This window comes from Bubalus bubalis, chromosome 6 (genome assembly GCF_019923935.1).
Source record: "Bubalus bubalis isolate 160015118507 breed Murrah chromosome 6, NDDB_SH_1, whole genome shotgun sequence".
In the NCBI taxonomy this organism is placed as follows: domain Eukaryota; kingdom Metazoa; phylum Chordata; class Mammalia; order Artiodactyla; family Bovidae; genus Bubalus; species Bubalus bubalis.
Window position 1 is genome coordinate 37524417 of NC_059162.1, and position 12182 is coordinate 37536598.

Here is a 12182-nt window from a genome sequence, read left to right on the forward strand (position 1 = left end):
CACCCAAATAAAAGTTTGACCTTTGTCCTTGGCTTCTGGAAGACAATTTCTAGACCCTTGAAATTTCCATAATAATAGGAGTGTCTTTTTTATTCTTGTGGGCCTCTCTGACCATACCTGATATTTTATGCTAACAAGGTGATTCAGGTTGAGCCACTCATATCCATTAGTCTTAAGGTGGATACTGGGCATATAAAAAGATAACTAATGTAAGTATCATTAGGAGAATATGGATGATAGGATTTTGGTGCCTTCATCAGATTTCTTCCAAGACCAAGATACTTTTATTTTGATATCTGGGACTCTAGGAATAAAAATTGTCCATATGGTTATGGAACATACAACTCTGTAGAACTGGGTTCCTTTTATTTTGTGAAAGCTGTTACTCTACTCTAGAAAGATTTTGATTTAGTAGTTTGTTTTTAATCCCCTTTTGTATTGTATTTGGTAAGACATCAGTGCAAAAAACGGGTTTCCCAGGTGGTGAGTGGTAAAGAATTCGCTAATGCAGGACACTCAAGAGACCTGGGTTCAATCCCTGGCTCAAAAAGATCCCCTGAAGTGGAAATGGCAACCTGCTCCAGTACTCTTGACTTGAAAATTCCATGGACAGAGTAGTCTGGCAGGCTATAGTCCAGGGGGCCACAAAGAGTCAGTCATAACTGAGCGCAGCATTAAGTTCCTAAGTTAGTGAGACAAAAGCTACTGCTGCTGCTGCGGCTAAGTCGCTTCAGTCGTGGCCCACTCTGTGCGACCCCATCATAGACGGCAGCATACCAGGCTCCTTTCTTCCTGGGGTTCTCCAGGCAAGAATACTGGAGTGGGTTGCCATTTCCTTCTTCAATGCATGCATGCATGATAAATTGCTTCAGTTGTATGCAACCTTATAGACAGCAGCACACCAGGCTCCTCCATCCACAGGATTCTCTAGGCAAAAGTATTGGAGTGGGCTGCCATTTCCTTCTCCAAATATAAGGTAGTATTGTGTTCTGTTGGAATCTGAATTCATTCATTGAGAGATTTATTTTCAGATTATCAAAAGTTCATTTTCACCTAACATTTAAACATGTTAGTTTGTAACTGGAAGGATTCCAGGGTGGGAATTGAGCATTTTCATTCTTAAAAGAAAAAAAGAATTATTTTGAAAATTTATGTCAGTTAAATTCCACTTCAGCGTTGGGGTCTAGTAAATTTCTTTGCTCTATGGAGGAAAGAGTATTAAATTTGATATTTTAAAATACCTTTCTTCATGGTTAAACATGATTTCTAAATATTTTTACTTGGATTTTCTTCTGGTATGGCCAAATATTTAGCTTCCTGTTTACAGTTACTGACGTTTTCAGAAAAAAAATCAAAATAAATCCATTACCCCACCCCACCAAAATAATAACCAACTATATGTGCAACTAACCAATCAAATATACTTTAGTAATAAAACCTTTGGAATCAAAGCTCTCATGAATTTTTCAAATTAGCAATATTCTGTGCAGATGGTCATACAATAACTTTGAAAGAATAAAGCATCTTGAGGGAGGTTCACATGTGGTACCTTCTTGGACTTAGCCCTATGATGAAGCACAAGCTGGAATCAAGATTGACAGGAGAAATATCAATAACCTTAGATATGCATATCACACCACCCTTATAGCATAAAGTGAAGAAGAACTAAAGAACTTATTGATGAAAGTGAAAGAGGAGACTGAAAAAGTTGGCTTAAGGAAATTCAAACAGGGGCTCTTTATCAACCTAGAAGGGTAGGATGGGGAGGGAGATGGAGGGAAATTCAAGAGGGAGGGGACATATGTACACCTATAGCTGATTCATGTTGATGTTTAACAGAAAACAACAAAATTCTGTAAAGCAATTATCCACCATTTAAAAGTAAATAAATTAGGGTGCAGCCATGAAATTAAAAGATGCTTACTCCTTGGAAGTAAAGTTATGACCAACCTAGACAGCATATTAAAAAGCAGAGACCTTACTTTGCCAAAAAAGGTCCATCTAGTCAAAGCTATGGTTTTTCCATTGGTCATGTATAGATGTGAGAGTTGGGCTATAAAGAAAGCTGAGCACAGAAGAATTGTTGATTTTGAGCTGTGGTGTAGGAGAAGACTCTTGAGAGTCCCTTGTACTGCAAGGAGATCCAACCTAAAGGAGATCCATCCTAAAGGAGATCAGTCCTGGGTATTCATTGGAAAGACTGATGTTGAAGCTGAAACTCCAATACTTTGGCCACATGATGTGAAGAGCTGACTCAGTTGAAAAGACCCTGATGCAGGGAAAGATTGAGGGCATGAGGAGAAGGGGACAACAGAGGATGAGATGATTGGATGGCATCACCAACTCAATGGACATGGATTTGGTTGGGCTCTGGGAGTTGGTGATGGACAGGGAGGCCTGGCGTGCTGCGGTTCTTGGGGTCGCAAGGAGTCGGACACGACTGAGCAGCTGAACTGAACTGAACTGAAAAAATTAAAAAGGTAAAAGCTGGCCTAAAACTCAAGATTTAAGAAACTAAGATCATGGCATCCGGTCCCATCACTTCATGGCAAATTGATGGGGAAACAATGCAAACAGTGAAAGACTTGATTTTCTTGGGCTCCAAAATCACTGCAGATGGTGACTATACCCATGAAATTAAAAGATGCTTGCTTCTTGGAAGAAAATATATAACCAGCCTAGACAGCATATCAAAAAGCAGAGACATTACTTTGCCAACAAAAGTCCATCTAGTTAAAGCTATGGTTTTTCCAGTAGTCATGTATGGATGTGAGAGTTGGACTATAAAGAAAGCTGAGCATTGATGCTTTTGCACTGTGGTGTTGGAGAAGACTCTTGAGAGTCCCTTGGACTGCTAGGAGATCCAACCAGTCCATCCTAAAGTAAAACAGTCCTGAATACTCATTGGAAGGACTGATGTTGAGGCTGAAGCTCCAATACTTTGGCCACCTGATGGGAAGAACTGACTCATTGGAAAAGACCCTGAAGCTGGGAAAGATTGAAGGCAGGAGAAGAAGGGGACAATAGAGAATGAGATGGTTGGATGGTATCACAGACTCAGTGGACATGAGTTTGAGCAAGCTCCAGGAGATGGTGATGGACAGGGAAGGCTGGCATGCTGCAGTCCATGGGGTCACAAAGAGTCAGTCATGACTGAGTGACTGAACTGATGGACTGGAGTTTGCCCTATGCATCTCTTCCTTTGCTAATTTTCTGTAGTCTTTTCCTTTCATCAGGAGCTATAATAGCTTTCAGTTAGTTCTATCTTCCTAGTGAATTATCAAAGCTGAAGGTGGTCTTGGCTGGATCCTTCCTTCTAACTTTATCTTTGGGGCCTAATTCCCTACAATGGAGGTCCTGGGCAGACCTGGCAGTCTGGGAGACTGTGCCCTCAAGCTCACTGTTTGCCTAACTTGGGGCACTCCTGCATCTATTGTTTCTAACCAGGGAGTTGGATTGATTTAAATGATTACTTGGGAATAATAATTTTAGGAAAATGGGAAAACAATAATTTTATGTTTAAATGTGTCCTTAAAAATTAAAACATGTGATTTATTTTCTGCAATCTTTTAATGTGGGGCAAATGTTACAGTACTTATTATAGGCAACCATATGAAGTTGGAATAACAATCTTGGGTTGAGGGTATTTAATGTAGATGCTAAAATAAACTTTAATTCATAATTTTCCCTTTTTGTTTCCTATCTGTGGTCTCACTACATAGTAAAGTTTTTTATCCCCCCCCAATGTAATAAAGTTTAAAATATATTATGGATAATATGTATGTGTGCATATATATATATATAGTTCCATGAACCACTTGGACCACAGTTTTGAGGCAGGTGCTCAGAGAGGAAACCACTCGGAATCTGCATGATAAGGTATCTGAAGAAAATTTGAAAAGTGCAAGTCAGAGGTACGTATCCTGGAACACTTATCAACCATTGTTCTCCCACCCGAGACTGTTCTTTAAATCGTTCGCTATTCAGGAGACTCTGAACAGTTTTGAGTTTGGGTTCATGAAAATGTATGTAACGAGTCAGCTTTGATGTTTCCTTTGGATGATCAGTGGCAATATGTCTACATAAGGTAAACATAGAAGATGGAGGTGACATAGTGAGGAAAAATGACTTGTCATTTTCTTTGTAGGTCTTTATATGAAATCAAATGCATGTAACAAATTATAATAAATCACTGCTGTGAGCTTTTTAAAATTACCATTATTTAGACATATATGCCTTCATATGTGCCATATATATGCCATATATGCCATATATATGTCATATATGCCATATGCCTTCAAGTCTTATTTTAATTATATCACATATATCAACTTATTCTCTTCTGTTCAATGTATTGATTTTTTAAGAAGAAAATAGCCCCCAAAAATCAAATCAGTAATATTTTAATAATATCACAAACTTTAGAAAAAGGAATGTAAAATATCAATTCCTCTCTAGGAGTTTTATTTTTAAATAACAAACATTCACTAACTACCTTCTCTTCATGTTGGAAATATTAGATTTGACTTCATGATTGTTCTTTGTTCTTAGTCATTTATAGTAAGCAAGGCCAGGAATAGAATGGTATTTGCATCAAATGCATTTAAATTAGTAAACAAGACAATTTACATGTTATTATCTACCATGTAATCACTCTTTTTCCTGTACATTATTCTTACGGGAGAATGTTGCTTTAGCATATTATTTCTTTAAATATTAATCAATGTCTCACATTAAAATCCTCCTATGTCTCTCATTCCACCAAGTTAATTTCCTAAAACAGTCATTGTTTGTGATATAGTAGGAATATTAGACTAAATGATATTAGAATAATTGGTTGTAGATGATTAATCTCCCTAAACTATTTTTCCAGATCTATAAAATATTCATTCAAATACTTACCTGAAATCTAAATTTACTTTGAAATCAAGTTTAATAAAGTGTAAAAGCTCTTTTTAAACTGCTGTATCATTTTATAAAACTTTCAATTTTTTATTGGAGTATAGCTAATTAACAATGTTGTGATAATTTCAGGTGAACAGCAGATTAAGCCATACATACACGTGTATCAATTCTCTCCCAAACTCCCCTCCCATCCAGGTTGCTACATAACATTGAGCAGAGTTTCCTGTGCTATACAGTAGGTCCTTGCTGATTATTCATTTTAAATATAGCATAAACCACCATAAGTATCTGAAAATAGCATCAGTGGTTTTGTCAAAGTATACCTGTATAAAAAAAAAAGAAACAAAAACATTCCACCTTGGTCATATATGTAGTATCTTAACTCCTAATCCAGGAACTCTAACTGTAAACAATGCATTGTTTCTGTTTCAAAGATACACTGGTCTTGAGTGGATGTATCAGTTATCTACAGCAATGGCAATGTTACCTAATAACAAACCTCAAAGCCCTTGGTGGCATACCTACCATAAGTAATTATTTTAGTTCATTACTCTGTAAGTCAATAGGGTGACTGATGATATGAGCCAGGGTTAGCTCATCTCAGCTGGTACCTCCCATGTGTTTGTGGCTATCTGGAAAGTGACCTAGGGAACAGCTGCTCTAAAATGACTTTAGGTAGGACAACTTGCCTATTCATCATGTCATCTCTCAACCTCCAGTGGACTAGCCTGATCTGATTGTAATAGTCTAAATAGAGATACCCAAGAGAAGGCTATACTGGGCATGTCCTCATGGTGAAGGCAAAGGAGTGAAATGGAGCAAATGTTCAGGAAATGTGAGAACAAGGGTTAGAACTGACATACTTTCACAACAGCCTCACTCTATTCATTAAGAAGTCATATAAATATTATTTAAATGATGGGGAAGTAGACTCCCTTCTTGATGGAAATTGCTGTAAAATCGTATTTGAAGGCTGTGGATACAGAGTGGGTGAATAGTTTTGTAATCAATCCCCCACATTAAGAGACACAGTAAATGAATACATAATATAGTAGAAAGTGAAAATGTTAGTCGCTCTGTTGTATCCAGCTCTTTGCGACTCCATGCACCATAGCCTGCCAGTCTCCTCTGTCCACGGAATTCTCCAGACAAGAATACTGGAGTGGGTTCCATTTCATTCTCCAGGGGATCTTCCCAACCCAGGGATCAAACACAGCCCTCCTGCACTGAAGGCACATTCTTTACCATCTGAGCCACCAGGGAAGCCCAATATAGTGGAAATAACTCATACTCTCTACAACTTTTGACTCCAACTTTCTCTCTCTTTTCTCTTTGTCCAAATTGTTCTCAATGGCATTTTAAATCATTACTCTCTCCCTCTTTGTTGGCAGCTCATTGGAAAACTTCAAGTCTCTCCTTTCCTAAAATAATGTAGAATCAACTTTTCTTTCTCAAGCTCTCACTTTATACTTTTCCCTCTACAAGTCTTCCCTTGTAGCTCAGATGGTAAAGATTCTGACTGCAATGACGGAGACACATCAAACCCAGGTTTGATCCCTGGGTCAGGAAGACCCCCTGGAGAATGAAACTGCAATCCACTCCAGTATTCTTATCTGGAGAATCCTATGGACAGAGAAGCCTGGCAGGCTACAGCCCACTGGGTCACAAAGAGTAAGACACAAGCCACTAACACTACTATTAAACACTAGGAAATTGTTCTTGAGCACCCATTCCTGATATTCTAAGTGAGAGTTTTTAGATTTGCTTTTTCTGCTTCCAAACCACATGTTTCCTCTCAACCTTTGCCATTTAACTTCAGTCCCTACCACTCTACTGATAGTATTTGCAGTGATTCCCACACTTCTGCCTAGGGCTTATGACCTTATTCATTGGCATTTTGACTTTCTTGAAACTGCATCTTTGGTTCTCTACTGCCTCTTATCCCAGGAGCATTAATTCTCAATCTATTGCTTGCCTTTCCTTTATTTTCCAAGTGAACAGAAATAACAAGATGCAAGAGGAAACAAGCACAGAAAATATAAGTGATAACTAAAGTTGCTTGCAATTTACTGTGCATATTGACATGGTTTTTCAAGTATTTGAACCTAGTACACATCAAATATCTTGTTTAGTTTGATTAAAAACTAAAATCCATCTTTTACAGTTGTGTGTTAAAGATTTTTAAACTAAAAATGTTTGGAAAGGAAATTTTCCCAAGAAGAATAAAATAAACATTCTGATGCAGAAATTCAGCTTTATCTTGGAATACCTATTCATTTGGCCTTCTCTGATGGCTCAGACCGTAAAGAGTCTGCCTGCAATGTGGGAGACCCATGTTCAATCACTGGGAGACCCATGTTCAATCACTGGGTCAGGAAGAACACCCTGGAGACAGAAATGGGGACCTACTGCAGTGTTTTTGCCTGGAAAATGCCATGGATGTAGTAGCTTGGTGGGCTTTACTTCATGGGGATGCAAAGAATCAGACACAACTGAGTGACTAACACTAGCACTATTATATATTCATTTGGTTTAAGAGTTAAGTAGTATCCTGGCATGATATCCCTATTTATTATATTCAGTGTATTTTAATTTTATTCCACCCTTAATACACCTACTATGTGTATCCAGCAAGAATGAGCAAATGCAAAGAAAAAAGAATTAAAACCTTGATGCTAATTTTATGGCATCATTGTATTACTTCCTTATTGTACATTAATTAGATTTTGCTTATTTATTTAGTTTAAAAATATACATGCTGCAAAGTGCTATTTTATCTTCTCCTTTTAAAAGCAGTAAAATTTCCTACTGGGAGAATAGTTGGTAAATTGTGCTGGGGGCTCCCTAAACAGTATATTTTGGTAACATGTACTTCTACCAAAAGTCTTCCATAACAAATTTATTGTTTAAGCCTGGAGGTGTCTAACTATTCTTCCCTTGAGATTAGCACACAAACTGTGTTTTTCAGTCTCAACCATTTCTTACACCTATGATTTGTTATAGTTGTTTTACTTTAGTCTTTTTATATATTTTTGAATTGCCAAAAATAACAGGTGCACATAATTACAAGTGCAAAATTTTGTAAAGAAATATATATTAGCCAATGATTTTGAGCCAAAGCTTTTCACATTCGGTACAAGTTATTGTTGTATTTAATATCTTTAGAAAGACATTTTCATACAATGATATAAAACAATTAAAAAAAATGGCCATGGCTTTGTACTGTAAAACAGTTTTCACAGTGGTTAAAAAAATAATAATAACTTTATTCTCTCCAAGTAATCAAAACATATCGTCCTCATTATGAGGTACATTATTCATAAGGCCTTCAATAAGTAAAGTGGTTATGATGATTACAGATGATTATTTTTTTTATTCTAAGATTTCCTAAGGACTAAGCCTGACGAGCAAAAAAAAGGACAGTTTCTCCGATACTTTAATGTGTTCTGAAGCATATATAAAGATTGAAAACATAAAATTATTAATTTTGGATAAAGGATGAGAGAGTTATACTTGAATCATTGTTGATTTGAATTGTAGGACATTTTATACAGAATGGAGTTTTAAACTGAGTTCCAGGTGCTAAACTATACATAAATAAAACAAAGAAATAAGCAAAATTCTAACGATTGATAAAGATATGCTTACAATTAGGTTAAAAAATATCTGATTGTTGCCTGGAGAAAAATACACAATGTAAGAGCTGTGAGTTGAATTTATTCAGTGTTTTACTGATGACTATAGCCAGAGAGGCAAGCTTTCGGGTTGTTCTCAGGAACTACACTGAAGGGGCGGGAGCCACTATACATGCGAAGTATCTGGTTGGGAAATACACGTAGTCAAGCATGTATCTTGATAAAAGTTTGCTGCTAGTTGTGTAGATGAGGTAACTCAGTTAGTGATTTTTAGTGCTTATCTATGTTTAGAAAGATGCAAGAATCTGGGGTCATTGAAATTCTTCCTTAAATAGGCATTTCAACTATCTAGGGCCCCATATCACAAATACTTCCCCATGAATTCTTTTTGAGAGTACTTATAAGTCAGTGACTGTAGTGGCTAATGACTAACTCCTTGTATAATTTGAATGGCAGGCAACATTCTTTGCTTACAAAAACATTATGAATTTGTGGTGGTTTGGTGGTTTTCATTAAATGTTCAGTGGATGAATAAATGAATGCAGCCAATATTTAGGAATATGTAAAGACTGATTCTAACAATGAGAGATAAAATTGTTCATTATTGAACATGTTTGTATTTTCTTTAATTGAAGTTAAAACACAGACACACATGCTGAAGTTGGAGATGAATTCATTTAGACTTGGAAGTCTCCAGATTAAAACAAATAGTAAAGAGTAATAACTTATAATAATATTGTTTCATTTGACTGATCCTCAGGAGAAGTATATCTTCCAGGACCAAGTGCTCATCTTCTTTCTGCCTCTGTGTATGTGTGTGGGTGTGTGTTAGTCGCTCAGCCATGTCTGACTGTCTGTGACCCCATGGACTGTAGGCCGCCAGGCTCCTCTGTTCATGGAATTCTCCAGGCAAGAATACTGGAGTGGATAGCCATTCCCTTCTCCTGGGAATCTTTCCAACTCAGGGATTGAACCTGGGTCTCCTACATTGCAGGAAGATTCTTTACTATCTGAACCACCAGGGAAGCTTAGTATATTTACTCACTTCTCATTTTTTCTGAGTCCTCAACTCTTAAATAATTTTCTAGAGCTTCAGTTGTTCTTGCCTTACTCCACCTCACTTAGAGCATCAGTTCTCCTGATTCCAATAATATTCTTGACCTCATCCTGTTCAGCACATCTTTATCTAAATAACACTCTTATTTTTCCTTGCTTAATCTTGTGCTTGCTTGGCCTTACTTGCAATTTAAACTAAACTTTTATCTGAGACTGAGTTACTCCTTGCTACTCAAAGTGTGTTCCCAGATTAGCAGAACTAATATTATCTGGAAGCTGACATGATATAAAAGAATTTAAGGTCCTATCCAGACCTATTAAGTCAGAATCTATTTTAAAGGATCTCTATGTAATAAATATACTTGAATAATAAAGTCTCAGAAGCACTTAACCATGAGTTTATTGGCTTAAAATATTGTAATAGTTTTTCTGTATAGTCAGTTCAGTTCAGTAACTCAGTCATGTCCAATTCTTTGTTATCCCATGGACTGCAGCATGCCAGGCCTCCCAGTACATCACCAACTCCTGGAGCTTACTCAAACTCATGTCCATTGAGTCAGTGATGCCATCCAACTAACTCATCCTCTGTCATCCCCATCCCGTCCTGCCTTCAATCTTTCCAAGCATCAGGGTGTTTTCCAATGAGTCAGTTCTTTGCATCAGGTGGCCAAAGTATTGGGGTTTCAGATTAAGCATCAGTCCTTCCAATGAATATTCAGGACTGATTTTCTTTAGGATGGATGATTGGATCTCCTTGCTGTCCAAGGAGTCTTCTCCAACACCACAGTTCAAAAACTTCAATTCTTTGGCACTCAGCTTTCTTTATAGTCCAACTATCACATCCATACATGATTATAGGGAAAACCATAGCTTTGACTAGATGGACCTTTGTTGGCCAAAATGTCTCTGCTTTTTAATATGCTGTCTAGGTTAGTCATAACTTGTCTCCCAAGGATTAAGTGTCTTTTAATTTCATGGCTGCAGGTGTCTTTTAATTTCATCTGAGGTGATTTTGGAGCCCCCCAAAATAAAGTCAGCCATTGTTTCCACTGTTTCCCCATCAATTTGCCATGAAGTGATGAGACCAGATGCCATGATCTTAGTTTTCTGAATGTTGAGTTTTAAGCCAAATTTTTGACTCTCCTCTTTCACTTTCATCAAGAGGCCCTTTAGTTTTTTGCTTTCTGCCATAAGGGGGGTGTCATTTGCATATCTGACATTATAGATATTTCTCCTGGCAATCTTCATCCAGCCCAGCATTTCTCATGATGTACTCTGCATGTAAGTTAAATAAGCAGGGTGATGATATACAATCTTGATGTACTCCTTTTCCTATTTGGAACCATTCTGTTGTTACATGTCCAGTTCTAAATGTTGATTTCTGACCTGCATACAGATTTTTCAAGAGGCAGGTCAGATGGTCTGGTATTCCCATCTCTTTCAGAATTTTACACAGTGTTTTGTGACCCACACAGTCAAAGGCTTTGACATAGTCAATAAGGTAGAAATAGATGTTTTTCTGGGACACTCTCGCTTTTTTGATGACTCAGCAGATGTTGGCAATTTGGTCTCAGGTTCATCTGCCTTTTCTAAAACCAGCCTGAATATCTGGAAATTCACAGTTCACATACTGTTGAAGACTGGCTTTGAGAATTTTGAACATTACTAGCATGGGAGATGAGTGCAATTGTGCAGTAGTTTGAACATTCTTTGGCATTGCCTTTCTTTGGGATTGGAATGAAAACTGACCTTTTCCAGTGCTGTGGCCACTGCTGAGTTTTCCAAATTTGCCAGCATATTAAGTGCAGCACTTTCACAGCATCATCTTTCAGGATTTGAAATAGCTCAACTGGAATTCCATCAGCTCCACTAGCTTTGTTCATAGTGATACTTCCTAAGGCCCACTTGACTTCACATTCCAGGATGTCTGGCTCTACATGAGTGATCATACCATCATGATTACCTGGGTCATAAAGATCTTTTTTGTATAGTTCTGTATATTCTTGTCACCCCTTCTTAATGTCTTCTGCTTCTATTCCAGTATGAAATAGTTGGACTACAAAGAATTCTGAGAGCCAAAGAATTGATGTGTTTGAACTGTGGTGTTGGAGAAGACTCTTGAGAGTCCCTTGGACAGCAAGGGGATCCAACCAGTCCATCCTAAAGGAAATCAGTCCTGAATATTTATTGGAAGGACTGATGCTGAAGCTGAAAGTCCAATATTTTGGCCACCTGATGTGAAGAACTGACTCATTTTAAAAGACCATGATGTTTGGAAAGATTGAAGGCAGGAGGAGAAGGGGACAATAGAGGATGAGATGGCTGGATGGCATCACCGGCTCAATGGACATGAGTTTGAGTAAGCTCCAGGAGTTGGTGATGGACAGGGAGGCCTGGCATGCTGCAGTCCATTGGGTTGCAATGAGTCAGACATGACTGAGCAACTTAACTGAACTGATACCATTTCTGACCTTTATTGTGCCCATCTTTGCATGAAAAGTTCCCTTGGTATCACTAATTTTCTTGAAGAGATATCTAGTCTTTCCCATGCTATTGTTTTCCTCTATGTGCTTGCATTGATCACCA